This window comes from Amphiura filiformis, chromosome 2 (assembly GCF_039555335.1).
Source record: "Amphiura filiformis chromosome 2, Afil_fr2py, whole genome shotgun sequence".
Classification (NCBI taxonomy): Eukaryota; Metazoa; Echinodermata; class Ophiuroidea; order Amphilepidida; family Amphiuridae; genus Amphiura; species Amphiura filiformis.
The window spans coordinates 33,951,931-33,965,509 of NC_092629.1; the positions used below are offsets into that span (position 1 = coordinate 33,951,931).

Consider the following 13,579-nt stretch of genomic DNA (forward strand, 5'->3'; position numbering starts at 1 on the left):
ATGAATATCCACTCGTATAAAATTTAATTTAGGCTAAATAAAAATATAAAAAAAAAGAAGAAAAAAAAGTTCCAAGGGCTTTAGAAAATGCAAAAAAGTAAGTTAAAAAGAAAGTGAGTTGAAAAAGAAAAAAAAAAAAAAAAAAGAAGAAGATCCCGACCGACCTACAATTTACCCTATTTTTTTTTTTTTTTATGTTACCGGTACGTCAATCAAACAATTTTTTTAGGCCTTGTACAGTGTACACTGTGATTTTACCTCACTTCATGAATATTAATTACCATCTTTTCGTGGTGGTGTTTTGTGCTACGCAACAACAACAACATTGGAAAGGGCCAGAGGATCCGCAACAAACTCTCGGCGGATGCGGAGTCTCCGAGAATTTTCTTGCAAAAGAGCTCAAAAGAACGTGTCAAACTCATGAACTTAAATAGATCCGAAAAGTAAGTTTGTTTGAATTATTAACGTTTGTGTTTATATCTGGTGGATTTTGTGTAGAGATGTAGCTTTCACCCCGGCCCCTAGCATGTGTAGGGATTCGTAGTTGTCCACTTATCCTGTAGGAAATGGAAGTACGTACATTATTTTAAGAGATACGCGAATGGGCCTACAATCCATCTGGGTTCGGTTATCTTGATTCTGAAGAGACAAACGTGACTTGATTGAAAGACGTTAAGACATTCTTTTTGTTACTACTGTCGAGATACCTCTCTTTTATTAACGATGGGCATTCAGGATCGATGTGCAAATCATCCTGGCCCGAGCCTTAATGTTTAATAAGACGAGTTCTCAGTGTACTTCTCCTGCCTATAGAATCATGCCATATTGAAACCTGTTAACTTCTACATAGTTAACTATCAGCTTTAATTACCAATTCACTTCACAGTGATGGTCTTAGCTCCTTCTCTGTTGAATAGCTACACACAACTCCCACTCTACTGTCTACTTTTAGCATGGCATATTCTCCAAAGGAGAGGGCAGTAGCACTGAAAACACGTGGACTTATCTAAGAGTATTAAAATGTCGACACATCATTTTCTTCCTAATCTGAACTATGTACGACCTATCTTATCCAGGTACTTCTTATATGAAGGATTATTACATCACTTCACGGCCTGAGGAAATTGGTCCTCCAATTTAAAAGAGGAAAGAAAATCAATTAATTTGGTGTACCTGGCAGTTGTCTTTACATAATTAGATTCGACTTATCACTGAGTGTGTCACCTGAAAGAAAACACAATATGACCATGTGAAAAACAAATAGTTCAATTTCTGCATGATGGTTGACTGCTACTGAAGAATCTCTGACGTGTGGCTGGCACGCGACTGCAAAGGTCAATTCCAGTGTAGGGTACGCCAAGTAATGTTATCAACCAATGTTTACATTATGAAAGTTCGCTGAACTGTTGCAGCACTATAAATAAACACGGTGTCCTTGCGTGAAACCAAACTGAAGAAATTTCAATTCCTATAATGTTTGACTGACAGCAGTGACCTCTTTCATGAGTCCTGTAAGTCGCGACAAGAAGAAACATTTTACGTACACAGCTTTGCTTGTATTGATATTGTAGAAATGCATCGCGGATCACAGTTGACTATTAAGGCAATTTCTGTCCTTATAAGGCAATAAATGTTTGTGACCGAAGAGTTCAAGATGCCACCAAAACAAGTTGTTAGCAAGGGCACCAACAGCCAAGGATACATATACACCCAACAATTAAAAATAGTTTGTTTAATGTTCTGGGTGTTGTACACAGTTTTCCCGTTGTAAACTGACGTAGAAGGTAGGCATGATGGAAGAGAAGAAGACACAGTTTCCGATTATAGTATAACACTTTGATGTTGTCCTGTAAAACTCTGAAGAAGAGAAGTAATGAGTAAAAGCATGTATGCAGAATATATATGAAGATATAGATGAACACAAATTTTGTAAGCGGATATGACATTAAAATTTATATAGCTATGAGTAGATCGATTTGAATATTGAAGTGTGGCACCTGACAATATTCTATTGTGGCAAGATTGAAACAAAAAAACTTAACTTACTACATCTTAATGTACACTACATAGTACATAACTATATAAGGTTACAAAGAATAAGTATGTTATAGTACTGAACCAATTCATGTTAAAACATGTATTGATGTTTATAGTAGCTCTATGTATACAATTCAAGAACTACATCAATGAAATAACATCTGGGAATTGTACACATATTGGGAACTAAAATTTGCCAAAAGTAAAGGTTAAAGATAAGAAATGACAAAGTTATAATCAGGTTATGGTGATTTAGGTTTATATAGAACACATCAGACCGGATCTCAGGCTGTCATTTTGATGGATTACACCATGAAACTTTTTGTAATGGAAAAGTTAAAACCTGAATGGTTGAACTTAACAAAGGCGCCAGTTGGGTTGCTGAACACGACCCACGGGACTCACATCAACCTTTTTGATGAAGTTGTTGCAAGTTTCTGGTGGGAAACGTGGCACCATACCGAAACCTGTTGACTGACCTAAAAAATTTTGAGTGGTTGTCTATTAAAACACATTATAAAATAATATGGATTTTTCAGATCAAAGTACATGACCTAAAAACCTTTTTGCTTTGGTATATGCCAAAGTAAGAATGAATTGTTATACAGAATTTGAAAAACAAATTTTGCTTCAAACACTATCTTAAAGTAATCTGTAAAATACTACATATGATAATATACTAAGAGTAACATAATTATAAATGCTTTGTACACTTTTTCACGTTGGATGGTTATGTACAAACGTATACTTTGCTGCAAACTGGCTTCATGAAATTTTGGGCGTGTTAAGATTTTGTTATTCCCACAATTTGATGGGATGTCAAAAACTTGATGAGCGCTCATATCAAGTGAACGACATACCCGAACAATATATTTCAAAACATAGACCATGAGACAAACGCAGTAGTAACAACAAAACAATCAAACATACATACCAAAAACAAATTTATAGTTGGAACTTGAAACAAAGGAGCTGGTAAAAATTATAAAGTTCACAAAGTTCAAATGCCTTACCTATATGGCAAGGTTGCAAAATATGCAAAACCAGATGAGGCCCATGATAGGTTCCTATCAGGTGTAGTATTAAACATCAAAATTATAGAAGTTGACCCATTGACCCAAAAATGCCATGAGCAGCTGTTGTTTACTGCAACAACCTAAAAACATGGAACTTTTAAAACATCCATGCATGGCCCACATAATGACAGTGGGGACAAGCTTTATTGTCAAACACATGAAAACAATATTATAATGTAACATTTAAACAAGATTGTACAATATTTTATAACACTCCTGATATATAATGAGAGAAGAAATCATTTGTACCAAATTCTAAACACATGCAAAACGGGCCATCGCAGAAAACAGGCGCTGTCATCAGTAATTGTGACTGGGGCTTCTAGCACCAATGTAGTGAGAAACCCAGGCCATGGTTCTCACTTACTAGAAACACCGAGACATTTAGCAACACTAGCACCAATTTTAAGACATATGATAGTACAAGACCGAATGTGCCAAATAATAATTTATTTAAAATATTTTAAAAAGTATTGATCGAACGATAATACTATGACACAAATTTATGGTGCAATTTCACTACATGCTAGAAGTCAACTTGATGTATCACGCGAACATTTTGACCACAAAAACAAGATGTTACAAGGAATATTTACTATGGAACAAAGTAATGCTTAGTTATGAAACCACATGAGGTGACTTACACACAAGAGGGACACACCTTTTCTCTTAACTCATGAGGGAGGGGACACACAGCCTTTTTATGACTATGATTACTTTGCCTTTTCCTTATTTCTTTTGTTTTCTAAATCTTGAATTTAAGGGCCATGTTTAGGCCGATTTTTTTCGCTTTAGTTTTGTTTGCACGTCAGCGGCGCTAGTGTCAATTTGAGACTAAGCATGTAAGCCCTGCCACCATGCCCACTTATGCAACAATTCCTCTAAACTGAGACCAGGGCGGGCTTGAGGAAGAGATTTGACCTTACTATTGGGCATCTCTGCCGGGGGTGTAGTATGAAGCAATGATCACAATTTTTGTGAAACGCTTGACACATTATATATTTGGTATGTTGGTAACTATCTTTAACATCTTTTGGTAAATTCTTATACACTTGTAACGCTTCACCTTTAAGGCGAGCAGGTAAAATAGCTTTCAAATGGTCGCGAAATGTAAAGGGACTACTATATTAGTGTCACCACTGTATACCGTGACGGAGGCAATCCTCAAAATCTTGGAACCAGTCAATGACTGATGTGTGACCATCAAAAGGATTATGTAATGCGCTTAACTTATGTTGTTCGGACCCAATAATTATTAGTAAATAACGAGCCCCATGGGGCATCCAAAATGGGTATGACACGGACATAATTATAAATAATTGATAGATTGACCGCTACAGTGAAAATTACTAGTATATAAAATATCGCGTAGGATGCGTGAAAAACCGCTCAACTACTTACGAAAAAAATTACTATTAACACGAGCGAGTGCAACAGTAAACAACTCAGCATGCGCTCAAACTGGGCACGAAATACTTGAACAAAGAACTGAAAATAATAATCGCGCACTATGCAGTATGACATTCGCAACATAATTCAGTAGTAAATGTGTACGATACTAAAACTGCATGTCGAGAAAACTACTTAATGTATTCGCGCAGAGGCCACTCCGATTGTCAAGTGCAATTTTTCTACACCGACATGACCAAATATAAAATCGTAACGTATAACATTTTATAAACATTCATGCATTACATAAAGTAAAAAAAAAATTTTCTACATTTCATAGAAATCAACATATTTATTTGCCACAATGCCACTCTACTCATAACTTGTCATATCGCTTACCTAGCATGCTAGCTACACCATCTTATGGGTGCTTCTTGATCGGTACTTCTTCTTCCTCTTCGTCATGTTCCAAGTTCATGAGTTTCAAAACTCAACACAATTCTGCTCCATTCCTCATACACACTTCTGCTCCAAAATCAAAATAAGGCCCCAAATTGGGCACCAGTCTGTAGGGATTCGTAGTTGTCCACTTATCCTGTAGGAAATGGAAGTACGTACATTATTTTAAGAGATACGCGAATGGGCCTACAATCCATCTGGGTTCGGTTATCTTGATTCTGAAGAGACAAACGCGACTTGATTGAAAGACGTTAAGACATTCTTTTTTGTTACTACTGTCGAGATACCTCTCTTTTATTAACGATGGGCATTCAGGATCGATGTGCAAATCATCCTGGCCCGAGCCTTAATGTTTAATAAGACGAGTTCTCAGTGTACTTCTCCTGCCTATAGAATCATGCCATATTGAAACCTGTTAACTTCTACATAGTTAACTATCAGCTTTAATTACCAATTCACTTCACAGTGATGGTCTTAGCTCCTTCTCTGTTGAATAGCTACACACAACTCCCACTCTACTGTCTACTTTTAGCATGGCATATTCTCCAAAGGAGAGGGCAGTAGCACTGAAAACACGTGGACTTATCTAAGAGTATTAAAATGTCGACACATCATTTTCTTCCGAATCTGAACTATGTACGACCTATCTTATCCAGGTACTTCTTATATGAAGGATTATTACACATGCCTAGTCCTGCCAGCAAGACTTCAGTCTTAATCTTCCCGGAGTCGACTGGGATTCTCAGAGTGTCACCCCTAATTCCCAGTATGTTGGACTTTCCAAACACATGCTTGAGATTGCTGCAGACTTTGGCCTTGAGCAAATGGTCACTAAACCTGCTCGAGGCAAAAACATCCTTGATTTATTTTTCACCAACAATCCAACCCTGGTTGAAAGGTTTTCACTTATCCCAGGGTTGAGTGATCATGACGGTATCCCCATGATCATAGTCAGCTCTAGGGCTAGGCCCAAGGTGATTAAAACCAAGCCTAGAAAGGTCTTTCTATATCAGAAAGCTGACCTCAGTGCCATCAGAAATGATCTCAAGCAGTTTAGTGATACTCTGATTTCTAGTGATCCTTCATCGTGCTCTGTGAGTGACCTATGGGTTGACTTTGAGAAAGCGGTCAAGAATTCCATGGATTCCCACATTCCGACTCGCATGGTCAGTAAGCGCAATCTGACCCCTTGGATAGGGAGGAATATTAAGAGACAGCTGAAAAAGAAACAGCGTATGCTTTAACCATAAACAGAAAGTCGGGGACCAGGAATCTCTTGATCGCTTCCATGATTTGCGCATAAGGCCACTCAGAAAGCTACGAGGAAGGCTCACAGAGAGTTTATCAACTCTGTTTGTCTAGATTCCAGCAAAAAGTTCTGGTCCTTCATGAAGAATTTGAAGACCGACTCTGTTGGCATATCTACCCTGAGATCAAACTCAGGTGTTCTGGAATCTGACAACCATGTTAAGGCTAACATTCTCAATGACCAATTCAAATCTGTTTTTACCAATGAAGATGACACATTACCAACATTAGGACCTAGCAATTATCCCACAATACCAGACATTCAAATTTCACAAGAGGGCATCATTAAACTCTTACAGAACATCAAGATTCACAAAGCCCCAGGGCCTGATGGTATTCCTGCCTATATACTCAAGGTTGCAGCCGAGGAGATAGCCCGGCATTATGTATGATTTTCAAAGATCCTTGGAGTCTGGCGAACTACCATCAGATTGGCTTAGTGCCAATATTAGCCCAATTTTCAAGAAAGGAGACCGAACAGCTGCCTCGAACTATAGGCCCGTCTCTCTCACAGCCATATGTTGCAAGGTCTTAGAACATGTCATCCATTCACACATCATGCATCATTTTGATAAACATTCTGTTCTCACCACAAAACAACATGGCTTCAGACGCAACCACTCATGCGAATCACAACTTTTATTAACAACACATGACCTGGCCCTTTCACTAAATAACAGACAACAAACTGATCTTGTAATTATGGATTTTAGCAAGGCATTTGATACGGTACCACACAATCGCCTTCTCCTTAAATTACAACACTATGGCATCCGCAACAACATCCACACATGGATAGCAAATTTCCTTATGCACCGTAAACAGAGGGTCGTTGTCGGGGTGAACACTCGGCTTGGACAGATGTGTTATCTGGCGTTCCCCAGGGCAAGGTGCTAGGACCTTTGCTATTCCTCATATATATCAATGACTTGCCACAAAACATACAATCTGAAGTCCGGCTCTTTGCCGATGATTGTGTTATCTATAGGCAAATAGTTCACAATCATGACCATGATCAACTCCAGGATGACTTAAACACACTTGTCAAATGGCAGAATGATTGGCAACTACATTTCAATATCCAAAAATGTTTCGTCATGTTTCACCCATGCACGTTCGACTAAAATGTTTGATTACAAATTGGGAGACAGCATTTTAGAAGAGACAAAATGCCATCCCTACCTAGGAGTTGAGATTTCCAACAATCTTTCATGGTCAAATCACATTCACCGCAACACATCATCTGCAAACAGACAATTAGGATTTATTAGAAGAAACTTGTACTCTTGCACCAAGCAAATCAAACAAAATGCCTACATGTCACTTGTCGTCCCCACATTGAATATGCCAGTTCAGTGTGGGACCCCACCAAAAAGATCTAAGTAACAAAATTGAGATGGTGCAGCGCCAGCAGCAGCGCTTTGTTATGAATGACCACAAAAGAACTAGTAGCGTCACTAACATGCTAAAGGAGCTGGATTGGTGTTCTTTAAAAGATCGTAGAACAGCCAATAGGTTAACCATCCTCCACAAGGCTAGAGAGGGTCTCCTGCCCCTGCCGGTCGACGACCTCCTTCTGCCGGTCGACGACCTCCTTCTGCCGGTCCAACGTCCTTCTAGGCACTCTCACCAGAACTCATATCAAATCATAACCGCAAACAAAGACTGTTATAAGTACTCGTTCTGGCCAAGGACAGTACAGGACTGGAACAAGCTACCCTACCACATCACCACGATACAAGACTCCAAAGATTTCAAGAACCAAGCAACCAACTACCTAAAGCAACTCCAATAAACAGCAATCTTGAAGCGTTGAGCAGTATTGCTACAGATACAGATATCATATAATGACATCTACGGACCTGTATGACGAGTTACAGTTACTGGAACTACCCGGCCCCCAACTCAACACAAAAGTGGCAAGTCTAGCCTATACCCTGTGTGGGCAAGTCATACAGTACTTCAGTATGACTTGCCCTGAACGTCCATGTTCGGAAGAGACGGATACATTGCATGAGAGCCTGCCAATTTAAGCTTCCTATAATATCAATTGCAAATAACATACGAAGTCACAAACTTACAAACTTCAATATGCACTTCAAATACAGCAGTCCAGCTGTTAATTATTACCGATCCTGTAGAATAACTTGCATAATCGTCCATTTCATGGAATCCCGTTGCTCAGAATTGCCAATTTCATTTTTATCTGTCAAATGCGCTGTGGATGTGCTCCATTAAATCACAGGTGTGAAACTGACTTTATACCACTCGCTCGCTTTAGCAGAAAAGCCAGCCTCGTGGCACTAGGGTATGACGTCATCGTGGACGTATGCAAAATTTCCGACGGGCGTCATATAACCCGTATTGTGATTAGTTGCAAAAGCCATTCTTTGAAATCGTAAGCCAATCAATGAACGCGACAGCCTTTTACGGTATTAATTAATGTGACTCGCCAGTAAAGTACGTCTAACCTGATTGGTTTACAAAACTACTTTGATAATTGCTAAGCCAGTCAGCGTGCTCGATGCATTCGAGAGGCGAATTCACATGGTGATCCAGCGATCGAGTATAAATTCAGGTTGACAACTGCTCTCGCGCGAGATCGCAGGTGCAATAACAATACATGGACACAATCAGTGACATTTACACAATGGAATAATGAATTACTAGCGGGATGCCCGCGCATTATTTATGACATGCATCGGCTGGATTTTACGATCGAGTTAAGGTTTTTGGCCTGTCCCTCCGTGAATATCCTTAGTTTTCAGCATCAAAGATACTTAATGCGATGACCAGTTTTTTTCGGACACTTTGATAACAGGTAACTTTTATAGGTCATAGTGTAGAAACTATAGTTGTACAATTGTACGAAATATACATTTTGTTATAGGCCTAAAATGTTTACAAAAATATATTGGTCCGTACGTTGTGCTTTTATTCAGTTGTTCGACGTATAAGTCTAGCCCATGAGCCCGAAACATCAATTTCCAAATTGGTACATCCCATCCAGTATGGAGTACGGTACCCTGACTGATGATCCATGTGATGTTGAAAGAGCAGTGGTCAAGGCTAGAATCCTCACTGGTACCTAACTATTACAAGGCAACAGGGCTAGATTTAATCAATTTGAGGTGGACCCCGGCCCCACGTGTCCCATTTGCAGATCCGAGGCTGAGCTGAGGACAGACTGCATTTTATCCTGCGTTGCTGTAAGTTGGGGCTGAATCGACATTCTTAAACACTTGAGAACGTTCCTGCAATCTAATTGGTTCTTACCCATGTGATATGACACAATATCACACGGGTCTGCAGCGCGCGTGCATCAACGCGATATGCGTGCTCGCTATTTGAACCAATCGGGAGGCGCATAGCAACAACGGGACTGATCGATTTTAAGCCCTAGGTAGTTCCTTATAAAATGTAGGATTTGATTAAAATATACTTATGATATTTCTATTTGAATTGAAGTGTTTAAGAATGAGAATAAAGGTATTGTTTTTAGCCGCTGTTGTGCATCTATCGTCTCATATAACACGGCGACATCATTATTTTTGCGTAAAACAACTCAGCTTCACCTCGTTGTTTTACTTAAAATAATGATGTCGCCCGTGTTATATGAGACGATAGATGCACTCAGGGCTAAAACCAATACCTTTATTCTCTAATTATCATCTGTCAACCCTCAAGAAACTGCTTGGGAGATACTACAGTGAACTTGTGGTTCAGAAGATCTTTGACTGCCAGGACACCCTTCTCCAGGTGATCTTAGATTGTACACACTCTTCACTTGTGGAGCTGGGTGTTAAACCCAACCTTAGGAGTATTGCCCCCCTATGATTTGCAAAAAAAAAAGGTAAAAGGAAGGAAAAAGAGAAAGAGAAGAAGGAGAGAAAAAAAGGGCGGGGAGAGAAAGAGAGGAATGGGCAAATTTTGACATATTTTCTGACTGAAAAAGCATTAAAAAAACAGGTTTTTTTCGCTCGCTACGCTCGCAAAGTGGACCTTTTCTTCTTTTAGTGATGGAGGGAGGGGTGACTACCTCCTGCCTACGCTCCTGATTACGGCTTTCATTTTAAAATATTTCCAACTTCCAGACACCCCCATTCATATCATTTTATCGTGCCTATCATCCCCCGGCATATCATATACAATGCAACTTAAAACATATACCGCGTTGCAACCATAGGCGTATAGGGTAGATGGTCTATACAATCATTCCCCAATGTTGACGCCTGTATGTGGGTTTCTGACCAAAGTAACATCGTATTCGCGCGACTTTATTTGACTTTTCCACCAAATTTCACCATCAGTTTAGCTTCAATATCACAAATTTTTGCACACTTCGTGCACATTTGTACCATGAGCTTATTCTGTTGCCAAAAGTCGGGATGAAATCCATAAAAATATGCGGTTGGAAAATAAATAAATAACCCAAAAAAGGGTGAAAATGGTGCATCAAATAGCTTCATTTGTGCTTTCATTTTGAAAATTTTCCTAATTCTGAGGGGGGCACATATCCTCTCAGACACCCCCTGCGTCGCGCTTGTCGTGCCGCATTACAAATTTCTAAAAGTGTATTGCCCCTATCAAAATACATCCTGGCGTCGCCCCTGCTCCCACCTATATTTTATATGCATGCAATGAACTCATACTTTTTTTCATGTACATGTACCGTATTCATTCCAATAAGCGCCCATGCCCCAATAAGCACCCACCCAGGGTATTTTCAATTTGCTAAAGGAAAAAGGGTACCGTACCATTAATGTTAAAGTGACGGATAGACGTTGATACAGTGAAATAGCTGGGGAAATAGAAGTCCTGTGTAAACATGTAATATATTTTCTGCATCAGAAAAGCTACTAGAACGTCTCAGGACCCTTTTATAACGTACATAAATTTGTCTCTAATAAACGCCTGTTAGGTTAAAATTAGGTAAACCATGTAAAAAATAAGCGCCCACTTTGTTAAGCGCCCTGAGCGCTTATTGGAATGAATACGGTAGATTGTGTCTTTTTGCTTTGTGAGAGAATTCGCATTTGTGTAGAACTCATACTGCTGTGTTATTATGCAAGCATTTAAACCCTTTGATGAGAATCTGCGTTTGTGATGAACTCATACTGTTTGTTTTAGCCTCCAAGTCTTTTTGTCTCCAATGAATTATACCCGCATGCAGCACATGCAGGGTATCTTCCCATCGTGTGGTTTCTTCTCCTCCTCCTCCTCCTTCATCAAACACATCATTCTGTCAAGGGTAGCGCTAAAACTACAAGGGCCCCAGGGCCCATATGTGGTAAACTTATGGGCCCTACCCCGTAGATGTGCCTTTTGCCCATCTCGGCCCCAGAGGTCAAAGGTCACAGGTCCCAGGGGCCCAAATGTAAAAACACAAACCATGCCGTTTCTCACCAGATGAAGCAGCCTCAGGGCCGTGAGTTGGTACACTGATAGCCCCAGGGGTACTCTATAAACACTTGTTGAGCCCCATATGTTATATATTATGGGCCCCAGGGCCCCAAATGTTAAAAATAAGGGGCAACAGATTGACAAGGCTACAATGTAGCTCTAAAGCTACAATGGCACTAGGGCTCATATGTGGCACATGTATAAGCCCTAAATTGTAGATGTGCCTTTTGCCCATTTTGGCCCTAGATGTTCAAGGGGCCCCAGAGGCCCAAAAGTTAAAACAAAGGGCCGCCCGTTTCTCAGCAAATAAAGTAGCTATTTCAGGGTTCAGATTTGGTACACTAATAGGTCTTAAGCATTATATTGTTATATGTATATATGAGCCCCATGTGTCACACAACATGGGCCCCAGGGCCCCAAACGCTAAAAAATAGGGCCGGCCGTTACTTGGTAACTAAAGCAGCTACAATGCCCAGCTTGAGTCTACTGATAGAACTAGAGAATTATACTTAAACGTATGTACATGAGCCTCATAAGTCAAAAATTATGGGCCCCAGGGCCCGACATGTTAAAACAAAGGGCCGGCCGTTTCTCATCAATTAAAGCAGCTTTAGGGCTCAGAGTTTGTACACAGATTGCACCTGAGAATTACATTGTTATAAGTACATATGAGCCCCACATATTACATAATATGGGCCCCAGGGCCCCAAACGCTAAAACATAGGGCCGGCCATTACTCAGTAAATAAAGCAGCTACAGCGCCCAGCTTGAATCTACTGATAATTATACTTCAACATGTACATGAGCCTCATAAGTCAAATATTATGGGCCCCAGGGCCCCAAATGTTAAAACAAAGGGCTGGCCGTTTCTCATCAAATAAAGCAGCTTCCGGGCTCAGAATTTGTACACAGATAGCACCTGAGAATTATATTGTTACTAACACCCACCCACCCCCACACACGCAGGACTAAACAGACAGATCTGTATTATAATATTTAGGTGATGGTAATTGGAAATACCAGTGTGAAGCGTTATGGCTGTTCCAGTTAAATTATATACCCATTAGCTGTTCCATTTAATTTACATACTCCCTCTGAAATGGCCCCAAAATAGGCTGTTCCATTTAATTTACATACTCCCTCTGAAATGTCTGTTCCATTTAATTTACATACTACCTAATCATATTGCATAGCCTCACTGTGAATAAGAGAGACTGACAACAGCAACCTATCAACCATTGTGACCAAACGCAATGTGACACTACAAATTGGCCCAGATTTGTAAAACAAATAAGGTTACTCATAACTTTTTTCGTTAAAAATTTTTCTATTTATTTCAGAAAGCATTAGGGGGAACTTATAAGTTGTGCACCCTATACATGTAGGTGCACGGTCTGTAGCACAGACTACCATGGAAATGGAATAAAACGTGCGGGTTACAGATTATTTGACAACATGGCAGAAAAGATTCTACAGACTCTTCTGAACATGTATATATATGATTTTTCCATTTGAAACATCTGTCCTACGAAACCTTTAAATGGAAAGATTCTACAGACTCTTCTGAACATTTTGATATATATGATTTGTCCATTTGAAACATCTGTCCTACGAAACCTAAATGGAAAGATTCTACAGACTCTTCTGAACATTTTGATATATATGATTTGTCCATTTGAAACATCAGTCCAACGACTTGAAAATTTCATGGGGCTGGCACTGTTAGGAATAAAGTAAAATGGTCAATAAGAAAGAAATTAACTTGGTAAAAAATGAAAATTGTTTGCAGACCTTTTATCCCTTTGAAATATGTATGAAGTTCAGTTTTTCTAAGAACTGAACATTGTTATGTATCCAAAAATAAAAAAAGTTATACAAATTTAAATCTCTTGTGCTCTTTATGGGTG

General features: G+C 39.5%; 1 protein-coding gene across 1 annotated transcript in view; it reads left to right on the forward strand.

Moving 5' to 3' along the window:
* The first annotated feature begins 373 nt into the window (after nt 1-373).
* LOC140146107 (uncharacterized) overlaps nt 374-13,579 on the forward strand; it is a 69,353-nt gene continuing 56,147 nt past the window's right edge. Inside the window, exon 1 of the mRNA XM_072167858.1 lies at nt 374-443. The gene's annotated coding sequence lies outside the window, so the exon portion shown is untranslated. The remainder of the gene's footprint in view (nt 444-13,579) is intronic.